The sequence below is a fragment of the Gossypium hirsutum genome, chromosome A09, assembly GCF_007990345.1.
Source record: "Gossypium hirsutum isolate 1008001.06 chromosome A09, Gossypium_hirsutum_v2.1, whole genome shotgun sequence".
In the NCBI taxonomy this organism is placed as follows: Eukaryota; Viridiplantae; Streptophyta; class Magnoliopsida; order Malvales; family Malvaceae; genus Gossypium; species Gossypium hirsutum.
Genome location: NC_053432.1, coordinates 37,337,485 through 37,363,860, shown reverse-complemented (window position 1 = coordinate 37,363,860; position 26,376 = coordinate 37,337,485). Strand labels below are relative to the sequence as shown.

General features: G+C 39.1%; 1 pseudogene; it reads left to right on the top strand.

Annotated features, from left to right (window-relative positions):
* The first annotated feature begins 18,413 nt into the window (after nucleotides 1-18,413).
* LOC121205990 (uncharacterized) lies at nucleotides 18,414-26,069 on the top strand (annotated as a pseudogene).
* Nucleotides 26,070-26,376: the final 307 nt, after the last annotated feature.

The following is a 26,376-nucleotide window of genomic DNA, read 5'->3' as shown; positions in this document are numbered from 1 at the left end:
TACATTCCTTACTATTATTGCACATATTGTATGATTTAATATATTGGAAAAAAAATGATGGAATGGTGTATATGACATGGAAAAATAGTCTATCAAATGCAAGGAAATGATGATATATGACAAGTGATATATGAAATATATGCTATATGTTATGTAAATTCTTAAAAGCTTATTTACTATTTGAGTTATGCCTTATTATGCTATGAATGGGCAATTGGTACTATTGTAAGCATGAATGATATTATGGCAGTTACATACAACATCACGAACAAGTACGATAAAGTGTGCATGTGCAAGTGAGAAAAAACTTGTTTTAACCTTAGGGATATTTTAGGATACAAGTGACTTGTCACTAGGAATTAAGAAGTTCAAACTCCTTGAGTGGTCCCAGTTCATGATATTTGTGGCATCCGAGCTCGTTGAGTGGTCCGAGTTCGTTATGGATGTGAGCATCCGAGCTCGTTGAGTGGTCCAAGTTCATAATGGATGCGATACATGTGATTTAGTTCTGGGCAAAGGTCTTATGTGTCCTACTAGTGGCTAGGTAATCCTTGAGTGGTCAGATACCTAACAGTCTTTGTAAGCAAGCCGTGTAGTTACACCTTGACTGATAGTTTATATGAGTAAGCCCGTGAGTAGCTCCTTCATGAGCGTTACATGTTATGTGGTAGCTTTGGCTACATTGGTATATGTGGCACTTATGTGCAAATTTCTACCTATCCAATAGTATTTCGAGTGTTCAATGGGTAATACAATGAATAATGTAAGGAAAGTCATGCGGAGAACATGTTACGGAAGGTATGGTTGTATACTATACTACGAGTGGTACAGGTACATACACTAAGCTCATATTGTTGAGACTTTGAAATGTTGAGACATCGGTGAGCTAAGATGTATGAATTATGATTAAAAATTTTGTTGCAATATCATGTTAACTTATATTGTGCATTTGGATATGGAATTTATTGGTGAGATCATAATTAGTTGAAAGTGAACTTTAGATAGTTATCATTATATTGCACTAGAACAGTGTTTGACAGCAGCAGTTGAGTGACTTTGAAAATCCACCAAAAATTATGAAAATTGAGTTAGAGGTTGAATAAAATATTAAATTAAATCTTAATGAGTCTAGTTTCACATAGACAAAACGGTGAAAGCAAAGGAGTTTCATATTATGAAATATTTAAATTGTGAGACAGATTCAGAATGATTTCGAAATCCCCTGTCTTGATTTGGGAAAATCATTAAAAATTGTAAAAAAATAATTATGGGTTAAAATTTATATGATTTTAATCCTAAAATGAGTCTATTTTCAAAATAAATAAATAGGAACATTATTCGAATCCCGTATGAGGAGATAATTAATTTTTAGTGAAGAAAGTTTAGAACTGTCAGACAATGTAAAAGGGGTAACATTAAAGAATAAACTGTACTTATTGGCTAGACCAAAAATTCTAAAAATTTTATGGTAAGAAGATATGTGAGTCTAGTTTCAGGGAAAATTAGCAGATCTTAATTTGGAGTTTGTACCTCTAGACATAAATAATTTAATCACTGTGACTTGAGAAAAAAACTTGACCTGAACATAAATAGAAGTACAAATATGGCTGTATTACTTTGTGAAGCAAGTTGATAAATTGCTTATTATTTTCATACGGTCTTACTAAGTTATAAAGCTTACTCCCTTCCTTCCCTTCTCTTTAGTGTTGACAAGTTAGCTCAGGGTTGGAGATAGTTAGAGGTGGCATCATACTATCAAGTAACTACCTTTAGAATAATGAAGCATATATTAGAAATTTCAAATGAGTGTCATGTATAAGGATCTATTTTATTGACATGTGTTATTATGCTTTGGCAAAATGTAGTGGCTTATATTAAGTTATATGTATATGGCCATGAGATGTGGCTCATATTGATTATGGCTTGTAAACCTATCTATTCATGTCATGTCTAATGTTTATGTTGTGATTATGTTTGTTTGTCATGCATGGTTGGTAATATGGCGTGTGTTGGATGTATGCTCTATGACCAATTGAGGTGGTCATAGCTATGTAGTAATTGCACGTTATAAAAACAACATGATTGTGACAGCCCTAATGTGACCCTAGTCGGAAAGTGGTTTCGGGACCACAAGACCGAGTCGTAAAATAATTAATTGCTATATTCTATGCTTATTATGTGTGAACATGAGTATGTGGAAGTTTCATTCCCTAATTTTACCAATTGCATGAGAAATTGTTAATAGGGATCGATTTGAGACATGGTGAAAATATGATAGTCCAATTTAAAATGGTCTATTAGTGCATGTACCAAATAGAGTGGACTTGCATGTCAAATAGACCATTTTTGAATGTGAATGGCCGGCCAACATACGCATGCATTATGGTGTTCCCTTGTCTTCATTTTTTTTATATTTGGTGGGAATTATGTATAATAAATTTATATTAGTAAGTGGTGATAAAAACAAAGTTCCATCATCTTTTCTATCATCTTGCCGAAACCATAAGGAAAAGAAAAGAAAAATGGAAGCTAGGACATTCGGCCAAGTGAGTTTATAGATTAAGGTATGATATCATGTGGTTCTTTTGGCATTTTTTTTGTGAAGTTGAGTTGTTTTGATGCTCATAACATGACCCATGTGTTGATTTTTGAGTTGTGTTGCAAGAAACCTTTGGTTATGTTCTTATATGCCAAATTGATGATGTTTTGTAGTATGTGATTTGAAATGGTTATAGATGAATATGAACTAAGAAACATGTATTATTGAGTAAGTAGAAGATAGAATGGGGTTTAAATGGGAGGTTCATTTGATTTATTTTTGTCCTTGTATGAAAAGTGGTTCTTTGTTAAGGCCGAATGAGTCATGCTAGATTAGTTGAAAAGAATGTTCATGTTATGAGGTAATTTGAATAATTGACCGAAACATGGAAGGAAGGGCAAGATTTATAAATTATGTTTGAGGGTGAAAGGAATAATGAAAGTTGTATTAAGTTTAATGTGCATACTTTAGTCTAAGTGTTGAGGAGTATTCGGCTAAGATAGTTGAAATGTGGGTGTTGCCGATTTTAAATTTAGATTATGAGAGTGGCTATAATGGGCATTAAGATGTTGAACTTAAGAAATTAGAAGTAAATGAACTTGATAGTATTTAAGAGATAGAGGTGATAGATTAATGTTGCACATTCGGCTATGGTTAGGCATGTTGATGATCTTATCTTGATTTAGATAATTAGGCATAAAAGGGTGGTAAAGGGGATGAAATTGTCGAATGATTAGTTGGGTAACAAAAGAAGCATTCGGCCATCACTTGAGAGCTTGTGTGATGTTGGGTTTAAAATTAGCAAAGGTAACTTACCTAATGCATGTGCATGTGTGATTAGATTTTTGATGATATGGTAGTTGCATGAGGTTATTAGCCGAATATACTAACATACATATACATGTGAAATTGGATTGTAAATATTTAGCAAGGTGGTTAAACTAGTTAAATTATTGATTAAGCTCAAGGAGTTAAAGGAGGTGAATCGAGCAAAGGCAAAGAAAAGGTCATCGAGTAGCCGAGTTGGAACCGTCTTACCCAACACGAGGTAAGTCATTAAGCATATAGTTGGTCTAGTCCAAGCATGACTATTGGATTTGGCTTCTTACTCTTCCCAAGCTTGATTCACATAGCTTGCTAATGCATCTTGAAATTTCTTAGCTCGTGGCCGAGTTATAGGCCCTCGTGGCAGCTCAATGGATTTGGTAGTGACTTCCCGAGCTAAGGGCGCATCACAAGTCCTAAGTGGCTGATGGATTATGTATGCGTGACTCATACACTTTGATGTAAGTAAAAGCTTGAGCTTGAATAGATAAGGAATTCGAAAGCTGATGCATTGGGTGTACGATTTGTGCAGTATGTAGCGTCATTCACAATAGTGGAATTCATAGCTGTAACAGCCTGATTTTGGGCCTAGTCAGAACAATGGTTTTGGAACCACTATTTTGGGGCCGGAGAAATTATTTTTAATGTTATTTTATGTGTTATAGGATGATTATATGAGTGCATAGAAATTTTAGTGAATTAATTTTAGCGATTGGAAGCATAATTTTGAAAAAGGACTAAATCCCATAAAGGGAAAAAGTTGTGAATTAATAGCAAAAGGTGTTAAATTGCTAGAGAACCATAATTGGGGGTGTTTAAAGTGCAAATAGACCCTAATAAGGTGCTTGGTTAGCCAAAGGGACAGGATTTGACAAAATTGTCAAAGTTAGGTGAGTTGGTGACCTATTTTGACTAGAATAAAAAATAAAATAAAGAAAAAAGAGATATTATCTTTTCATCTTCCTTCCTCCATCGAAAATACCAAAAAAATAGGGGTTTTGAGAGCTCAAAATTTCAGCAATTTCCATCCCTTGCAAGTAAGTGATTTTGATGATCATTTTTGTTGATTTTTGTGTTTTTGAGACCCTTGTAACATGAGCTAACTAAAGGGGGACTATTTTGAAAAATGGTTGAAAGTCTAGGGTTTTTCCATGAGATCATTTATGTTGTTTGCTGAATTTTTATGGAAGAAAATGAATCTTGGTTGTGTAATAAACAACTTTTGTGAAAGAAGTTTGCATGAAAACACATAAAAAGGGCTATTTTGTAAAGTTGTAAAAATTAGTTGTAAATGTGTGAAATAATTGAAATTGTGAGTTGCTATAGTTATATAAAGAATTCAGTCAGGCTTGGTAAAGGAGGAAATTCAATAAATTTGATTTACGAGCCTAAGGGCAAAATCGTAATATTTATAAAGTCTAAGGGCAAAACGGTCAATTTTTCAAATTGTGAATTATAGAATGTTTTAATTAATTTAATGATTAAATGAGTGAATTTCATCATGTTAGATTAAGAAAATTGAGATTTGGGCTTAAATCGAAAAGTTCGAGATTAAGGACTAATTTGGAGTAGTTGGCCGTAATTGCTTTTGAGGGAAGTTCGTACGATAATAATAATGCAACGTTATGTTTAAATTACATTCCTTACTATTATTGCACATATTGTATGATTTAATATATTGGAAAAAAAATGATGGAATGGTGTATATGACATGGAAAAATAGTCTATCAAATGCAAGGAAATGATGATATATGACAAGTGATATATGAAATATATGCTATATGTTATGTAAATTCTTAAAAGCTTATTTACTATTTGAGTTATGCCTTATTATGCTATGAATGGGCAATTGGTACTATTGTAAGCATGAATGATATTATGGCAGTTACATACAACATCACGAACAAGTACGATAAAGTGTGCATGTGCAAGTGAGAAAAAACTTGTTTTAACCTTAGGGATATTTTAGGATACAAGTGACTTGTCACTAGGAATTAAGAAGTTCAAACTCCTTGAGTGGTCCCAGTTCATGATATTTGTGGCATCCGAGCTCGTTGAGTGGTCCGAGTTCGTTATGGATGTGAGCATCCGAGCTCGTTGAGTGGTCCAAGTTCATAATGGATGCGATACATGTGATTTAGTTCTGGGCAAAGGTCTTATGTGTCCTACTAGTGGCTAGGTAATCCTTGAGTGGTCAGATACCTAACAGTCTTTGTAAGCAAGCCGTGTAGTTACACCTTGACTGATAGTTTATATGAGTAAGCCCGTGAGTAGCTCCTTCATGAGCGTTACATGTTATGTGGTAGCTTTGGCTACATTGGTATATGTGGCACTTATGTGCAAATTTCTACCTATCCAATAGTATTTCGAGTGTTCAATGGGTAATACAATGAATAATGTAAGGAAAGTCATGCGGAGAACATGTTACGGAAGGTATGGTTGTATACTATACTACGAGTGGTACAGGTACATACACTAAGCTCATATTGTTGAGACTTTGAAATGTTGAGACATCGGTGAGCTAAGATGTATGAATTATGATTAAAAATTTTGTTGCAATATCATGTTAACTTATATTGTGCATTTGGATATGGAATTTATTGGTGAGATCATAATTAGTTGAAAGTGAACTTTAGATAGTTATCATTATATTGCACTAGAACAGTGTTTGACAGCAGCAGTTGAGTGACTTTGAAAATCCACCAAAAATTATGAAAATTGAGTTAGAGGTTGAATAAAATATTAAATTAAATCTTAATGAGTCTAGTTTCACATAGACAAAACGGTGAAAGCAAAGGAGTTTCATATTATGAAATATTTAAATTGTGAGACAGATTCAGAATGATTTCGAAATCCCCTGTCTTGATTTGGGAAAATCATTAAAAATTGTAAAAAAATAATTATGGGTTAAAATTTATATGATTTTAATCCTAAAATGAGTCTATTTTCAAAATAAATAAATAGGAACATTATTCGAATCCCGTATGAGGAGATAATTAATTTTTAGTGAAGAAAGTTTAGAACTGTCAGACAATGTAAAAGGGGTAACATTAAAGAATAAACTGTACTTATTGGCTAGACCAAAAATTCTAAAAATTTTATGGTAAGAAGATATGTGAGTCTAGTTTCAGGGAAAATTAGCAGATCTTAATTTGGAGTTTGTACCTCTAGACATAAATAATTTAATCACTGTGACTTGAGAAAAAAACTTGACCTGAACATAAATAGAAGTACAAATATGGCTGTATTACTTTGTGAAGCAAGTTGATAAATTGCTTATTATTTTCATACGGTCTTACTAAGTTATAAAGCTTACTCCCTTCCTTCCCTTCTCTTTAGTGTTGACAAGTTAGCTCAGGGTTGGAGATAGTTAGAGGTGGCATCATACTATCAAGTAACTACCTTTAGAATAATGAAGCATATATTAGAAATTTCAAATGAGTGTCATGTATAAGGATCTATTTTATTGACATGTGTTATTATGCTTTGGCAAAATGTAGTGGCTTATATTAAGTTATATGTATATGGCCATGAGATGTGGCTCATATTGATTATGGCTTGTAAACCTATCTATTCATGTCATGTCTAATGTTTATGTTGTGATTATGTTTGTTTGTCATGCATGGTTGGTAATATGGCGTGTGTTGGATGTATGCTCTATGACCAATTGAGGTGGTCATAGCTATGTAGTAATTGCACGTTATAAAAACAACATGATTGTGACAGCCCTAATGTGACCCTAGTCGGAAAGTGGTTTCGGGACCACAAGACCGAGTCGTAAAATAATTAATTGCTATATTCTATGCTTATTATGTGTGAACATGAGTATGTGGAAGTTTCATTCCCTAATTTTACCAATTGCATGAGAAATTGTTAATAGGGATCGATTTGAGACATGGTGAAAATATGATAGTCCAATTTAAAATGGTCTATTAGTGCATGTACCAAATAGAGTGGACTTGCATGTCAAATAGACCATTTTTGAATGTGAATGGCCGGCCAACATACGCATGCATTATGGTGTTCCCTTGTCTTCATTTTTTTTATATTTGGTGGGAATTATGTATAATAAATTTATATTAGTAAGTGGTGATAAAAACAAAGTTCCATCATCTTTTCTATCATCTTGCCGAAACCATAAGGAAAAGAAAAGAAAAATGGAAGCTAGGACATTCGGCCAAGTGAGTTTATAGATTAAGGTATGATATCATGTGGTTCTTTTGGCATTTTTTTTGTGAAGTTGAGTTGTTTTGATGCTCATAACATGACCCATGTGTTGATTTTTGAGTTGTGTTGCAAGAAACCTTTGGTTATGTTCTTATATGCCAAATTGATGATGTTTTGTAGTATGTGATTTGAAATGGTTATAGATGAATATGAACTAAGAAACATGTATTATTGAGTAAGTAGAAGATAGAATGGGGTTTAAATGGGAGGTTCATTTGATTTATTTTTGTCCTTGTATGAAAAGTGGTTCTTTGTTAAGGCCGAATGAGTCATGCTAGATTAGTTGAAAAGAATGTTCATGTTATGAGGTAATTTGAATAATTGACCGAAACATGGAAGGAAGGGCAAGATTTATAAATTATGTTTGAGGGTGAAAGGAATAATGAAAGTTGTATTAAGTTTAATGTGCATACTTTAGTCTAAGTGTTGAGGAGTATTCGGCTAAGATAGTTGAAATGTGGGTGTTGCCGATTTTTAAATTTAGATTATGAGAGTGGCTATAATGGGCATTAAGATGTTGAACTTAAGAAATTAGAAGTAAATGAACTTGATAGTATTTAAGAGATAGAGGTGATAGATTAATGTTGCACATTCGGCTATGGTTAGGCATGTTGATGATCTTATCTTGATTTAGATAATTAGGCATAAAAGGGTGGTAAAGGGGATGAAATTGTCGAATGATTAGTTGGGTAACAAAAGAAGCATTCGGCCATCACTTGAGAGCTTGTGTGATGTTGGGTTTAAAATTAGCAAAGGTAACTTACCTAATGCATGTGCATGTGTGATTAGATTTTTGATGATATGGTAGTTGCATGAGGTTATTAGCCGAATATACTAACATACATATACATGTGAAATTGGATTGTAAATATTTAGCAAGGTGGTTAAACTAGTTAAATTATTGATTAAGCTCAAGGAGTTAAAGGAGGTGAATCGAGCAAAGGCAAAGAAAAGGTCATCGAGTAGCCGAGTTGGAACCGTCTTACCCAACACGAGGTAAGTCATTAAGCATATAGTTGGTATTAATTCAAATGGTCATAACGTTTATGTAATGATGCTGAATGGAATGAATAAATATATATATGCATGTACGTATGTGATGATGAAAGTGTTGAATGAAAAGAAAAGAGGTGAGATGTATTGAGTTGTTGATCTCGGCACTAAATGTGCGAGTATAAACATTTATGACCACGAGATTGGCGCTACGTGTGCAGGTTTAAATTGTGCAGCACTAAGTGTGCGAATTGACTATGTAGCACTAAGTGTGCGAGTTTGACTATGTAGCACTAAGTGTGCGAGTTGACTATGTAGCACTAAGTGTGCGAGTTTGATTATGTAGCACTAAGTGTGCGAGTTGATTATATAGCACTGAGTGTGCGGACTTAATATATATTCTTGAATCATTATGGACACTAAGTGTGCGATGCTATTGAGTCGATCACGGACAGCGGATCGGGTAAGTGTCTTGAGTTCATGGCTAATAGGTGCTATGTCTATACTTGGTGTTGAGCTTGGTAAGTTTGAACCTATGTGACAAATATACTTGAAGTCACGTACATGAAATTTATCGTAGAATGGGTGAAAGGCCGTTTAGTTGTATGTTTGTAACGAAAATAAAATGATTTATGAAAATGCCTCGAATATCCTATTGATGAGTATGTGGATTGTGAATGCATAAATTGGTATGAAATTAAACCGATAGGTCGGAGGAACTATGGTATGGTTCGGAATGGATGGAGTAATTAGCCTCGTTCCATTTTGTTTTCTCTTGTGATAATGTTATTGATGGATGGTAGTGCATAGCTTATGACTTACTGAGTTATAAACTCACTCGGTGTTTCCTTGTCACCTATTCTAGGTTTCTTGGACACATCTCTTTTTGCGTGGTCGGGCCGTCATCGAAGTCATCACACCGGATAGCAAGTTTTGGTACTTTCTTCTTAGTCAGCTTAGGAGAATATTTCGGCATGTATAGGCTATTATGTTGTGTTTGAACTTTAGTATGTAAACTTTAAGCCATGCGAAAATGGCATGAATGTTCGATTGAGTTGGATCAAGGAGTAGGCATGAAATGGACCTAGTTACTTTCGTAACAGATGCTGGCAGCAGCAGTGACATGAGATTGAAAAATCACTAAAACATAGTAGGAGTGAAATTAATTGATGAATAAATTATGTATTCGAAGCTTGATGAGTCTATTTTCATATAGAAGCAACGAAAAGATCATATGGACAGTATGTTAAGAGATATTCAGGTTCTCGTGAGACAGGGCCAGAACGGTTTGTGGATTCCCTGTTCCGACTTTGGAAATTCATTATAAATCAACCAGAGATAATTAGGAGTCATACCATATATGTATAGATTCCTCTCTGAGTCTAGTTTCTATAGAAACAAACGGCATCAGTGTTGAAACTCTGTGCAGGGAGATATCCAAGTCGTAATGCACAAAGGTCAATGTAGTCGATCCCTGTAACATGGGAGACTTTGACTAATAAACTGTACTAATTGGTCCGACCAAAAATTCTAGAAAAAATTGTGTAGACGGGCATATGAGTCTATTTTCAGGGAAAATTTACGGAACTGGATTTCGATTTTCAGAACTCGATATATGATTTTTTTTAGCGACTAGTACGCAGACTGGCAGCTTGTCTAGAAAATTTTTTTTAAGTGGGTTGAAGTCTGTTAACACCTCGTGTTCGACTCCGGCGACGGCCTCGGGTTCGGGGTGTTACATTTGATTGGTATCAGAGCTATGGTTTAGTCGGTTCTAGGACTACCATAGCACGTATGAGTCTAGCTATACATGCCGAATGTTAATGTTTAACTGTGTGATGACTTCTGACGGTTAAAATTTATGTTTTGATTAGTAAATGGATCCCGGTGTAGAGAGAACCTTGGCGGATGACATTGAAAGTGTAGCGGCTGCTCCTGCACAAGGGACGCCGCCTGTTGAACCTCAGTCATCTGCGAATAATCAAGGTGAGGGGGCTAAACAAGCCTTCTTTACCATGATGAATGAATGGGTCGCGCAGTATGCCCGAACCAATCCGGCTGTCCAACAATTCCCGAATTTGAATAATCCACCCCCGGAGCCAGTAATGCCATCAGTTACTGATCCTGTGAGGCTGAGTAAGCCACCTGTAGACTTGATTAGGAAGCGCGGGGCTGAGGAGTTCAGGGCCATAGTTACTGATGATGCTGAAAGGGCCGAGTTCTGGCTTGATAACACCATTCGGGTGTTTGATGAACTGTCATGTACACCTGACGAATGTCTAAAGTGTGCTGTATCTTTGTTGCGAGACTCAGCCTACTATTGGTGGAGGACCTTGATTTCCATAGTCCCGAACGAACGAGTAACTTGGGACTTCTTTCAGACAGAATTTCGAAAGAAATATATTAGTCAACGGTTCATTGATCAAAAGCGTAAGGAATTCTTGGAACTTAAGCAAGGCCGTATGACAGTATCTGAATAGAACATGAATTCGTAAGACTCAGTAGGTATGCCCGGGAGTGTGTAGCTGATGAGGTTGCTATGTGCAAAAGATTCGAAGAAGGATTGAATGAAGATTTAAAGCTACTAATGGGTATTTTGGAAATAAAAGAATTCGTAACACTAGTCGAACGAGCCTGCAAGGCGGAAGAACTTGGAAAGGAGAAGAAGAAGGCTGAATTTGAGGCTAGAGACTATCGTAAAAGATCGACGGGTAAAGCTCCATTCTCAACCGTAAAGAAGTTCAGGGAGGACACTAATAAGTCGAGGACGACTGCGGGAATTTCCATCAGAGCAAGACCATCGACGGACTCCCGAGCTACTTCGGTAGCTAGTGTGGTCAATAATCGTCTAGAGAAACCTGAATGTCCCCAATGTGGAAGACGACACATAGGTGAATGTTGGGGTAAGACTATTAATAGGGCCTGTTACAGATGCGGTTCGAAGGACCACTTTATTAGAGATTGCACGGAGCTTGATGAGAAGAATAAGATTCAAGGTGCAAGACCTAGTGGAGTGACAACTAGAGGTAGACCACCGAGAATTTTAGGAGGTAGGGGTGGTAGTCAGAGAGGGGCCTCTGATACGGCTGTTCGAGCCGAGAACCGCACTCCTGCTAGAGCATATGCCATCCGCGCACGAGAGGAGGCATCCTCTCCTGACGTCATCACTGGTACCTTCACTCTCTTTGATACTAATGTGATTGCATTGATTGACCCTGGCTCTACTCATTCATATGTATGTGAAACCTTAGCATCCAGTAAGACTCTACCTGTTGAGTCTACTGAGTTCGTAATTCGGGTGTCAAATCCCTTGGGTCGTTACATGCTTGTCGACAAAGTGTGTAAGAGATGTCCCCTAGTAATTCGAGGTTCTTGTTTTCCGGCGGACTTGATGCTTTTGCCGTTTGATGAATTTGATGTTATTCTTGGTTTGGATTGGTTGACCGCGCATGATGCGGTTGTGAATTGCAAAAGTAAGACTATCGATTTGAGGTGCGCAAATAACGAGATAATCCGAGTTGAGTCTGCGGACTTAAGGGGGTTGCCAGCTGTAATATCAGCAATGTTGGCCCAGAAATATGTAAGAAAAGGGTGCGAAGCATACCTTGCGTATGTACTTGATGACAAAGAGTTAGAAAAGAAACCCGAATCTGTGCCGGTGGTTTGTGAATACCCGGATGTGTTTCCTAAAGAGTTACCGGGTTTGCCACCTGTTCGGGAGATAGAGTTTGGTATTGAGCTTGTACCTGGAACTACGCCAATTTTGATAGCTCCGTATCGTATGGCACTAACCGAGTTAAAAGAATTGAAAGCTCAATTGCAAGAGTTGACGGATAGAGGTTTCGCTCGACCGAGTTTCTCACCTTGGGGTGCACCAGTATTGTTCGTGAAAAAGAAGGACGGAACCATGAGGTTGTGCATTGACTATCGTCAACTGAATAAAGTGACGACAAAGAATAAGTATCCATTACCGCGTATCGATGATTTGTTCGACCAACTGAAGGGAGCCTCAATGTTCTCAAAAATAGATCTGAGATCGGGCTATTATCAGTTACGAATTCGAGAATCGGACATACCCAAAACTGCCTTCAGGACGAGATATGGTCACTACGAGTTCTTAGTGATGCCGTTTGGGCTCACTAATGCCCCTGCGGTATTTATGGATTTGATGAATCGGATCTTCAGACCATATTTGGATCGGTTCGTAGTTGTGTTCATTGATGACATCTTGGTCTATTCAAGAGATGAGATCGAACATGCTGAACACTTGAGATTAGTGTTGCAAGTTTTGCGGGATAAGAAGTTATATGCTAAGTTCAGTAAGTGTGAGTTCTGGTTAAGAGAGGTTAGCTTCTTGGGTCATGTGGTATCCGCATCGGGTATTCGAGTTGACCCGAACAAAATCTCAGCCATACTTAACTGGAAACCTCCGAGAAGTATTACTGAGGTTCGGAGCTTTTTGGGACTCGCCGGTTATTACCGACGATTTGTCAAAGGTTTCTCGATGATAGCCACACCAATGACGAAGCTACTTCAAAAGGATGCTAAGTTTGAATGGACGGAGAAATGTCAGAAAGGCTTCGATCAACTGAAAACTCATTTGACTGAAGCTCCAATTTTAGTGCAACCCGAATCAGGCAAAGAGTTTGTCATTTATAGTGACGCATCCCTACTCGGGTTGGGTTGCGTATTGATGCAAGAAGGTCGATTTGTGGCCTATGCGTCAAGACAATTGAAGCCACACGAGAGAAATTATCCAACCCATGATCTCAAGCTAGCCGCCATCGTATTTGCTTTGAAAATATGGCGACATTATTTGTTTGGCGAAAAGTGCCATGTATTGTGACAGCCCAAAGTTGACCCTAGTCGGGAAGTGGTTTCGGGACTGCTAAACTGAGTCACCGAAATGTTTGAATGTGATACTTATTGTGTAGAATATGTAATTATGAATGTGTGAAAATTTCAAGCTTCAATTTGGTTGATTTCATGTGAATTTAGTCAATAGGACTTATGTGAGAAAATTCTAAAATGTGATAGGTCAATGTGTGAGGACCTACTAGTGCATGTGGACAAAGGGGGGACTTGCATGTCAAATTCCCCCCCTAATGAGTAGTGGCCGGCCATGACAAGGAAGGATGGGCAAAACATGTCATGAAACATGTTTTGTTAGTGGAAGAATAAAATAAGGAGTATGGGTAATAAAGAAATGGAAAACAAAAGAAAAAAAATGTGTGTGTGGTGTTTGTCCCCCCATTGCCGTGAGCTAAACAAGAGAAAGGGGGAATTTTGTTCATCCTTTTCTCATCTTCATGCTTGCCAAAAACTAGAAAGAAAAACAAAGGAAAATTTTCTCATCCTTTGGTTCATCCTTGGCCAAAAATTTTAAGGAGGAAAGAAGAAGAAAGGTGAAGAGATTCGGCCATGCATGTAGCTAGGCTAAGGTATTTTTGATGATGTTCCATGAGAGGCATGCATGTTTTAGTTGTTAGCTTGAGTTCTACCTAACCCATGGTCTAAATCTTGCTATGTGATGGAAATGGCACTTGACCATGGATGAATCATTCTTGGTTGATGTTTGATGTTGTGGTGATGAGGCATGAGGATGAGTTAAGATTCGGCCTAGGTGGAGGTTGTGTTAATGCCATTGCATGCAAAATATGAAGCTTGTTAATGATGCATGTGATGATGGCTTGATGATTCTTGAACCTCCTTTTTAGCATTTTTTGTTGTGTGAGCACATATGTGCATTGGTTGCTAAATGGAGAAGAATCGGCTAGCAAGATGTGTGCTAAGGCCGAATGTAACTTTGCATGTTAATGAGCAATGCATGTGTTAAATTGATGAAAAGGGGGAGGATGCTTTACTAGTGTGTACATGTGTGTATTAAGTGTTGAAATCGACCCCAAAAATGGACATGCATATTCGGTCAAGGGCAAGAAATTAGCTAATATGTGGTGTTGATGCATGATTTTTGCATGTATGAGACTTTAATGTCTAATGTATAAATATGGGCTAAGTGCCTTGTGTTCATCTTTTGATGCCTAAAATGATGAAATCAATTTATTTGTTTGATTAAGCTCAAGAGCAAAGGGGAAATAAAACCGATAAAGGGAAGGAAAAAGTGGTTGAATAGCTAGCGGAATCGTTCGACAACACCCGAGGTAAGTTCTTGAGTAAGAGAGCTTAAATTTCGATGTGATTAAATCATGCTCTATGTGTGGCTATTGAGCCGAATGTGCAAGGACAATATGTGCCTTGTGTTTGAGTTTCGTAAACGAAAATGAAATATGAATGTGCTATGAATTATTGTTAGATGTGCATGATTAATTGAATGCTGTCCGGGCTAAGTCCCGAAGGCTTTGTGCTAAGTGAATATATCCGGATTAAGATCCGAAGGCCTTTGTGCGAGAACTAAATCCGGGTTAAGTCCCGAAGGCATTCGTGCGAGTTATTAAATCCGGGTTAAGTCCCGAAGGCATTCGTGCGAGTTGTTAAATCCGGGTTATGTCCCGAAGGCATTGTGTGAGTTACTAAAACCGGGCTATGTCCCGAAGGCATTTGAACGAGGAGCTATATCCGGTTAAATCCCGAAGGTACATGATTTGGTAATGAATGAGCTTGCTGTAAAATTCCAGCGAATACTCGAAAAACATCCCAATATGGGGATATGTTACGTATGTGTTGAATTTAATCGAGCCCTTACAAATAAATGTTCGCTCAGTTGATAAACGAGCTACCGGCCTTCGGCCAAGTTAGTTTATTGTGTATGTACATAATGGTTGTTAATGTTGTGAAGCAAGTTTGATATCGGTAAATTGCGTATTATGAAATATTCCGTTTAGCTAAATGTGTGCTATTCTTTGTGCATGCTGGAATTCCTTGCTCAAACTTACTAAGCATAAATTGCTACTCGTTACATTGCTCCTCTGTTTTATAGATTTTTGGTTCTCCAGCTATCGGACTCGGGATCTTGAAGTCGAAGTCGCCCACACTATCAAAGGCTCTTTTGGGTACTATTTTGGTTGAATTTTGTTATGGCATGTATAGGACTACCCATTGTTGTCTTTCGAGTACTTTATGAAATGTATAAGTGTACAGCCATGCGAAGATGGCTTGTAGAAGTGGAGTATGGCATTAGACCATTCGTATTTATGAATGTATAGATGGTTTCATGATGTAACTATGTTGGAATGGAAGTGTTGAGCAAATGATCAGCCACTAGAATGGCTAAGTATGATCATACGTGGGCTTATGTATGACAAGGCCCTAGTTGGTCCAAGAAACCCCAAATTAGGTAAGGTTCACTTTGAAAACAGAAGCTGATAGCAGCAGTGGTGTGGATTTGAAAAATCACAAGAATTCGTAGGAGTGGAATTAAATAGTGAATAAATTATGTAATCGAACCTTGATGAATCTACTTTCATATGGAAGTAACGAAACAATTACAGGAACAGTACAGAAAGAGATATTCGGGTTCTTGTGGAACAGGGCCAGAACAGTTTCTGGATTCACTGTTCCGCCTTTGGAAATTCACTATAAATTGACCAGAGATAATTAGGGGTCATACCATATATGTATGGATTCCTCTCTGAGTCTAGTTTCCATAGAAACAAACGGCATCAGTATTGAAGCTCTGTGTAGAGAGATATCCCAGTCGTAATGGGAAAAGGTCAGTGTAGTCGACCCCTGTAACATGGGAGACTTTGACTAATAAACTGTACTAGTTGGCCCGACCAAAAATTCTAAAAAAAAATCCATAGGTGGGTACATGAGTCTAGTTTTAGGGAAAAATCACAAAACTATGATTTTTGAAGCGACTAGTACTCAGACTGGGCAGTGTCTAGAAAAATTTTTCAAAGTTTGTTAACATCTCGTGTCCGACTCCGGTGTCGGTCTCGAGTTCGGGGTGTTACATTTTATTGGTATCAGAGCTACGGTTTAGTCGATTCTAGGACTACCGTAATGTTTTGGGTCTAGCTATACATGCCATTTTATGTGATTACTTGATAGTGTGGTGATTTCCGACAATTGTAAATGTGTTTATTTATAGTAATGGATCCCGATCGTGACCGAGAGGTAGCTGATGATCTTGAGAGTGTAGCGCCTGCTCCCGCACAAGGGACAGTGCCGGCAAACTCTCAACCTAATGCTAGTAATCAGAATGATGAAGCTAGACAAGCATTCTATAGCGTGATGAATGATTGGTTTAACCAATACATTCGAACTAATATGGCTGTTCCACAACCTCCATTCCCGAACAAATACTACCCCCGCACCTACAATACCGCCGGTAACGGACCAAATAAGGTCACATAAGCCCCAGTTGACAGAATCCGAAAACATGGGGCTACTGAATTTAAGGCTATGGATAGCGATGATGCCGAGCAAGCTGAATTTTGGCTGGACAACACTATCCGGGTACTCGATGAGCTATCTTGTACACCCGATGAATGCCTAAAGTGTGCTATCTCCTTGCTACGTGATTCTGCCTACTATTGGTGGAGTACTCTGACTTCTATTGTGCCCCGAGAGTAAGTAACTTGGGAGTTTTTCCAAACTGAGTTTCGGAAAAAAGTATATCAGTCAGAGATTTGTTGATCAAAAACGGAAGGAATTTCTTGAGCTTAAGCAAGGCTCCATGTCGGTTACTGATTACGAGCGAAAATTTGTTAGACTTAGCAAATACGCTCGGGAATGTGTTTCGTCCGAAGCTGTTATGTGTAAACGCTTCGAGGATGGGCTGAATGAAGATATAAAAATGTTCGTTGGCGTTCTAAAATACAAGAGTTCGTGGTACTTGTTGAACGAGCTTGTAAAGCCGAAGAGCTTAGAAAAGAAAAGCAAAGAGTTGATGAGGGAACTGGAGAGTTTCGTAAAACATCCTCGGGGAGGTCTCTTCAACAGACATCGAAGAGATTTCGAGATGATGCGGGCCAGTTTAGAGGCACTTCGGGCCTTTTTTGGACGAGATCGTGATCGACCCCCTGTGGGTACACGAGGCACTTCGGTCGCCAGTGTTGGGAATGAACGTCGAGACAGGACGAAATGCCGATATTGCGGTAAATGGCATTCGGGGAGTTGTAGATTTCCTGACCGCTCCTGTTACAAATGCGGATCAGTGGACCACTTCATTAAAGATTGCCCGAGGTTGTCGGGACAGAATGCAAATCAGAGTGGGAGACCGGGTGCTACCACTGCTCGAGGTAGACCATCTGGAAATATGGGCAATGCTGGTGGTGGTCAGAGAGGATCTAGAGATGATATAACCAGATCCGAAGCCCGTGCACCTGCTAGAGCTTATGCTATACGTGCCCGCGAGGATGCTTCTTCGCCTGATGTTATTACCGGTACATTCACCCTCTTTGATACTAATGTAATTACTTTGATTGACCCCGGTTCTACTCATTCTTACATATGTGAAACCTTAGCATCCAGTAAGACTTTACCTATTGAGTCTACTGAGTTCGTAATTCGGGTGTCAAATCCCTTGGGTCGTTACGTGCTTGTCGACAAAGTGTGTAAGAAATGTCCCCTGGAAATTCGAGGTTCCTGTTTTCCAGCGGACTTGATGCTTTTGCCGTTTGATGAATTTGATGTTATCCTTGGGTTGGATTGGTTGACCGCGCATGATGCGATTGTGAATTGCAAGAGCAAGACTATTGATTTGAGGTGCGCAAATAACGAAGTAGTCCGAATTGAGTCTGCGAACTTGGAGGGGATGCCAGCTGTAATATCAGCAATGTTGGCACAGAAATATGTAAGAAAAGGGTGCGAAGCATACCTTGCATATGTGCTTGATGACAAAGAATTAGAAAAGAAACCCGAATCTGTGCCGGTGGTTTGTGAATACCCGGATGTTTTTCTGGAAGAATTACCGGGTTTACCACCTGTTCGGGAGGTAGAGTTTGGTATTGAGCTTGTACCTGGGACTACGCCGATTTCGATAGCTCCGTATCGTATGGCACCAACTGAGTTAAAGGAGTTGAAAGCTCAGTTGCAAGAACTGAAGGATAGAGGTTTCGCTCGACCAAGTTTCTCACCTTGGGGTGCACCAGTATTGTTCGTGAAAAAGAAGGACGGAACCATGAGGTTGTGCATTGACTATCGTCAGCTGAATAAAGTGACGATAAAGAACAAATATCCGTTGCCGTGCATCGATGATTTGTTCGACCAACTGAAGGGAGCCTCAGTGTTCTCAAAAATAGATTTGAGATCGGGCTATTATCAGTTGCGAATTCGAGATCCAGATATTCCCAAAACTGCCTTCAGAACGAGATATGGTCACTACGAATTCTCAGTGATGCCGTTTGGGCTCACTAATGCCCCTGCGGTATTTATGGATTTGATGAAACGGATCTTCAGACCGTATTTGGATCAGTTCGTAGTTGTGTTCATTGATGACATTTTGGTCTATTCAAGAGATGAGACCGAACATGCTGGGCATCTGAGGCTAGTGCTGCAAATTTTGCGGGATAAGCAGTTATATGCTAAGTTTAGTAAGTGTGAGTTCTGGTTAAGAGTGGTTAGCTTCTTGGGTCATGTGGTATCCGCGTCGGGTATTCGAGTTGACCCGAACAAAATTTCAGCCATACTTGACTGGAAACCTCCGAGAAATATTACTGAAGTTCGGAGCTTTTTGGGGCTCGCCGGTTATTACCGACGATTTGTGAAAGGTTTCTCGATGATAGCCACACCAATGACGAAGCTACTTCAAAAGGATGTTAAGTTCGAGTGGACGGAGAAATGTCAGAAAAGTTTCAACCAACTGAAAACTCATTTGACTGAAGCTCCAATTTTGGTGCAACCCGAATCAGGTAAAGAGTTTTTCATTTATAGTGACGCATCCCTACTTGGGTTGGGTTGCGTATTGATGCAAGAAGGTCGAGTCGTGGCCTATGCGTCGAGACAATTGAAGCCACACGAGAGGAATTATCCGACCCATGATCTCGAACTAGCTGCCATCGTGTTTGCTTTAAAAATATGGCGACATTATCTGTTTGGTGAGAAGTGCCATGTATTTTCGGATCACAAAAGTCTCAAATATTTGATGACTCAACGAGACTTGAATCTGTGACAAAGACGTTGGCTTGAGTTGTTGAAAGATTACGAGCTTGTCATTGATTACCACCCGGGAAAGGCTAACGTGGTTGCGGACGCCTTAAGCCGGAAGTCATTGTTTGCTTTACGAGCGATGAACGTGCATTTGTCTGTTCTACCAGACAGTGTGTTAGTAGCTGAATTAAAAGCTAAACCATTATTGACTCACCAAATTCGTGAAGCTCAGAAAGTCGATGATGAATTGGTTGCAAAACGGGCTAAGTGTTTTCCGAACGAGGAATCGAAGTTTCAAATTGATGATGATGATTGTTTGAGGATCAGAAATCGTTTGTGTGTTCCAAGGAATTCGGAACTCATTTCGATGATTCTGAACGAAGCCCATTGTAGCCGAATGTCAATTCACCCGGGGAGTACGAAAATGTACAACGATTTGAAACGTCAATTTTGGTGGCATGGTATGAAACGGGACATCTCCGACTTTGTTTCGAGATGTTTAATATGTCAACAAGTGAAAGCGGAACATCAAGTGCTTTCAGGATTACTCCAGCCGATCATGATACCCGAGTGGAAATGGGATCGAGTCACAATGGACTTTGTGTCCGGACTGCCCTTGTTAGCAAGTAAGAGGGTTGCGATATGGGTTATTGTTGATAGACTGACTAAGTCGGCTCATTTCATCCCCATACGTACGGATTTTTCATTGGATAAACTAGCTGAATTGTACGTTTATCAAATTGTGAGATTACACGGGGTACCTATTTCTATCGTGTCGGATAGAGATCCGAGATTCACCTCACGATTTTGGAAGAAATTGCAAGAAGCTCTGGGTACTAAGCTGCATTTTAGCACTGCTTTTCACCCCCAAACCGATGGTCAATCCGAGCGGATAATTCAGATACTTGAGGATATGTTGAGATGTTGCATCCTCGAGTTCAGTAGTTGATGGGAACGGTATTTACCTTTGATTGAATTCGCTTACAACAATAGTTTTCAATCAAGTATTAAGATGGCACCTTATGAGGCTTTGTACGGTCGTAAATGCCGTACACCATTGTTTTGGACCGAGCTCGGTGAAAGCAAAATTTTCGGAGTTGATTTGATTAGAGGTGCTGAACAGAAAGTAAAGGTAATCCGTGAAAGTCTGAAGGTATCCACGGATCGTCAGAAATCGTACGCAGATTTGAAACGAAAAGACATCGAGTATCAGGTGGGAGACAAAGTGTTCCTTAAGGTTTCACCTTGGAAAAAAGATACTCAGGTTCGGCCGTAAGGGCAAGTTGAGCCCAAGATTCATTGGGCCGTACGAAATCTCCGAACGAGTTGGTCCGGTTGCGTATAGATTGATTTTGCCCCCGGAGCTTGAAAAGATTCATGACGTCTTTCATGTTTCGATGCTTCGACGCTATCGATCTGATCCATCGCACATAATTAGCCCATCGGAGGTTGAAATTCAAGTCGACATGAGCTATGAAGAAGAACCGATGCGTATCCTAGCTCGTGAAGTGAAGGAGTTGCGAAACAAAAGAGGTCCGCTAGTAAAGGTGTTATGGCTCAAACTCGGGATCGAGGAAGCTACTTGGGAGACCGAGAGCTCGATGAAAGAACGATACCCAAACCTATTTACCGGTAAGATTTTCGGGGACGAAAATTTCTTAAGTGGGGGAGAGTTGTGACAGCCCAAAGTTGACCCTAGTCGGGAAGTGGTTTCGGGACCGCTAAACCGAGTCACCGAAATGTTTGAATGTGATACTTATTGTGTAGAATATGTAATTATGAATGTGTGAAAATTTCAAGCTTCAATTTGGTTGATTTCATGTGAATTTAGTCAATAGGACTTATGTGAGAAAATTCTAAAATGTGATAGGTCAATGTGTGAGGACCTACTAGTGCATGTGGACAAAGGGGGGACTTGCATGTCAAATTCCCCCCCTAATGAGTAGTGGCCGGCCATGACAAGGAAGGATGGGCAAAACATGTCATGAAACATGTTTTGTTAGTGGAAGAATAAAATAAGGAGTATGGGTAATAAAGAAATGGAAAACAAAAGAAAAAAAAATGTGTGTGTGGTGTTTGTCCCCCATTGCCGTGAGCTAAACAAGAGAAAGGGGGAATTTTGTTCATCCTTTTCTCATCTTCATGCTTGCCAAAAACTAGAAAGAAAAACAAAGGAAAATTTTCTCATCCTTTGGTTCATCCTTGGCCAAAAATTTTAAGGAGGAAAGAAGAAGAAAGGTGAAGAGATTCGGCCATGCATGTAGCTAGGCTAAGGTATTTTTGATGATGTTCCATGAGAGGCATGCATGTTTTAGTTGTTAGCTTGAGTTCTACCTAACCCATGGTCTAAATCTTGCTATGTGATGGAAATGGCACTTGACCATGGATGAATCATTCTTGGTTGATGTTTGATGTTGTGGTGATGAGGCATGAGGATGAGTTAAGATTCGGCCTAGGTGGAGGTTGTGTTAATGCCATTGCATGCAAAATATGAAGCTTGTTAATGATGCATGTGATGATGGCTTGATGATTCTTGAACCTCCTTTTTAGCATTTTTTGTTGTGTGAGCACATATGTGCATTGGTTGCTAAATGGAGAAGAATCGGCTAGCAAGATGTGTGCTAAGGCCGAATGTAACTTTGCATGTTAATGAGCAATGCATGTGTTAAATTGATGAAAAGGGGGAGGATGCTTTACTAGTGTGTACATGTGTGTATTAAGTGTTGAAATCGACCCCAAAAATGGACATGCATATTCGGTCAAGGGCAAGAAATTAGCTAATATGTGGTGTTGATGCATGATTTTTGCATGTATGAGACTTTAATGTCTAATGTATAAATATGGGCTAAGTGCCTTGTGTTCATCTTTTGATGCCTAAAATGATGAAATCAATTTATTTGTTTGATTAAGCTCAAGAGCAAAGGGGAAATAAAACCGATAAAGGGAAGGAAAAAGTGGTTGAATAGCTAGTGGAATCGTTCGACAACACCCGAGGTAAGTTCTTGAGTAAGAGAGCTTAAATTTCGATGTGATTAAATCATGCTCTATGTGTGGCTATTGAGCCGAATGTGCAAGGACAATATGTGCCTTGTGTTTGAGTTTCGTAAACGAAAATGAAATATGAATGTGCTATGAATTATTGTTAGATGTGCATGATTAATTGAATGCTGTCCGGGCTAAGTCCCGAAGGCTTTGTGCTAAGTGAATATATCCGGATTAAGATCCGAAGGCCTTTGTGCGAGAACTAAATCCGGGTTAAGTCCCGAAGGCATTCGTGCGAGTTATTAAATCCGGGTTAAGTCCCGAAGGCATTCGTGCGAGTTGTTAAATCCGGGTTATGTCCCGAAGGCATTGTGTGAGTTACTAAAACCGGGCTATGTCCCGAAGGCATTTGAACGAGGAGCTATATCCGGTTAAATCCCGAAGGTACATGATTTGGTAATGAATGAGCTTGCTGTAAAATTCCAGCGAATACTCGAAAAACATCCCAATATGGGGATATGTTACGTATGTGTTGAATTTAATCGAGCCCTTACAAATAAATGTTCGCTCAGTTGATAAACGAGCTACCGGCCTTCGGCCAAGTTAGTTTATTGTGTATGTGCATAATGGTTGTTAATGTTGTGAAGCAAGTTTGATATCGGTAAATTGCGTATTATGAAATATTCCGTTTAGCTAAATGTGTGCTATTCTTTGTGCATGCTGGAATTCCTTGCTCAAACTTACTAAGCATAAATTGCTACTCGTTACATTGCTCCTCTGTTTTATAGATTTTTGGTTCTCCAGCTATCGGACTCGGGATCTTGAAGTCGAAGTCGCCCACACTATCAAAGGCTCTTTTGGGTACTATTTTGGTTGAATTTTGTTATGGCATGTATAGGACTACCCATTGTTGTCTTTCGAGTACTTTATGAAATGTATAAGTGTACAGCCATGCGAAGATGGCTTGTAGAAGTGGAGTATGGCATTAGACCATTCGTATTTATGAATGTATAGATGGTTTCATGATGTAACTATGTTGGAATGGAAGTGTTGAGCAAATGATCAGCCACTAGAATGGCTAAGTATGATCATATGTGGGCTTATGTATGACAAGGCCCTAGTTGGTCCATGAAACCCCAAATTAGGTAAGGTTCACTTTGAAAACAGAAGCTGGTAGCAGCAGTGGTGTGGATTGGAAAAATCACAAGAATTCGTAGGAGTGTAATTAAATAGTGAATAAATTATGTAATCGAACCTTGATGAATCTACTTTCATATGGAAGTAACGAAACAATTATAGGAACAGTACAGAAAGAGATATTCGGGTTCTTGTGGAACAGGGCCAGAACAGTTTCTGGATTCACTGTTCCGCCTTTGGAAATTCACTATAAATTGACCAGAGATAATTAGGGGTCATACCATATATGTATGGATTCCTCTCTGAGTCTAGTTTCCATAGAAACAAACGGCATCAGTATTGAAGCTCTGTGCAGAGAGATATCCCAGTCGTAATGGGAAAAGGTCAGTGTAGTCGACCCCTGTAACATGGGAGACTTTGACTAATAAACTGTACTAGTTGGCCCGACCAAAAATTCTAAAAAAAAATCCATAGGTGGGGACATGAGTTTAGTTTCAGGGAAAAATCACAAAACTGATTTTTGAGTTGTGAAACTCAAGATATGATTTTTGAAGCGACTAGTACTCAGACTGGGCAGTGTCTGGAAAAATTTTTCAAAGTTTGTTAACATCTCGTGTCCGACTCCGGTGTCGGTCTCGGGTTCGGGGTGTTACATGTATTTTCGGATCACCAAAGTCTCAAATATTTGATGACTCAAAGAGACTTAAATCTGCAACAAAGACGTTGGCTTGAGTTGTTGAAAGATTACGAGCTTGTCATTGATTACCACCCGGGAAAGGCTAATGTGGTTGCGGACACCTTAAGCCGAAAATCGCTGTTTGCTTTACGAGCGATGAATGTGCACTTGTCTGTTCTACCCGACAATGTGTTAGTAGCTGAATTAAAGGCCAAACCATCATTGATTCATCAAATTAGTGAAGCTCAGAAAGTCGACGATGAATTGGTCGCAAAACGGGCTGAATTTATTCCGAATATGGAATCCGAATTTCAAATTGATGATGACGATTGTTTGAGGTTCAGAAGTCGGTTGTGTGTTCCAAGAAATTCAGAACTCATTTCGATGATTCTGAACGAAGCTCATTGTAGCCGAATGTCAATTCACCCGGGGAGTACGAAAATGTACAACGATTTGAAACGACGGTTTTGGTGGCATGGTATGAAACGGGACATCTCCGACTTTGTTTCGAGATGTTTAATATGTCAACAAGTGAAAGCGGAACATCAACTGCCTTCAGGATTACTTCAGCCGATCATGATACCCGAGTGGAAATGGGATCGAGTCACAATGGACTTTGTGTCCGGACTACCATTGTCAACAAGTAAGAAGGATGCGATTTGGGTTGTTGTTGATAGACTGACTAAGTCGGCTCACTTTATCCCTGTGCGTACGGATTTTTCATTGGATAAACTAGCCGAATTGTATGTTTCTCAGATTGTGAGATTACATGGAGTACCTATTTCTATCGTGTCGGATAGAGATCCGAGATTCACCTCGCAATTTTGGAAGAAATTGCAAGAAGCGTTGGGTACCAAGCTGCATTTTAGCACCGCTTTTCATCCACAAACCGATGGTCAATCCGAGCGGATGATTCAGATACTTGAGGATATGTTGAGATGTTGCATCCTCGAGTTTAGTGGTTCATGGGAACGGTATTTATCTTTGATTGAATTCGCTTACAACAATAGTTTTCAATCAAGTATTAAGATGGCACCTTACGAGGCTTTGTACGGTCGTAAATGCCGTACACCATTGTTTTGGACCGAGCTCGGTGAAAGTAAAATTTTCGGAGTTGATTTGATTAAAGATGCCGAACAGAAAGTAAAGGTAATCCGTGAAAGTCTGAAGGCAGCCACAGATCGTCAGAAATCGTATGCGGACTTGAAACGAAAGGACATTGAATATCAGGTGGGAGATAAAGTGTTCCTTAAAGTTTCGCCTTGGAAAAAGGTACTCAGGTTTGGCCGTAAGGGCAAGTGGAGCCCGAGATTCATTGGGCCGTACGAAATCTCCGAACGAGTTGGTCCGGTTGCATATAGATTGATTTTGCCCCCTGAACTTGAAAGGATACACGATGTCTTTCATGTTTCGATGCTTCGACGCTATAGATCTGATCCTTCGCACATAATTAGTCTGTCGGAGGTTGAAATTCAAGCCGATATGAGTTATGAAGAAGAGCCGATGTGTATCCTAGCTCGTGAAGTGAAGGAGTTGCGGAACAAAAGGGTTCCGTTAGTAAAGGTGTTATGGCTCAAACACGGGATCGAGGAAGCTACTTGGGAAAACGAGAGTTCGATGAAAGAACGATACCCAAACCTATTTACTGGTAAGCTTTTCGAGGACGAAAATTTCTTAAGTGGGGGAGAGTTGTGACAGCCCTAATGTGACCCTAGTCGGAAAGTGGTTTCGGGACCACAAGACCGAGTCGTAAAATAATTAATTGCTATATTCTATGCTTATTATGTGTGAACATGAGTATGTGGAAGTTTCATTCCCTAATTTTACCAATTGCATGAGAAATTGTTAATAGGGATCGATTTGAGACATGGTGAAAATATGATAGTCCAATTTAAAATGGTCTATTAGTGCATGTACCAAAAAGAGTGGACTTGCATGTCAAATA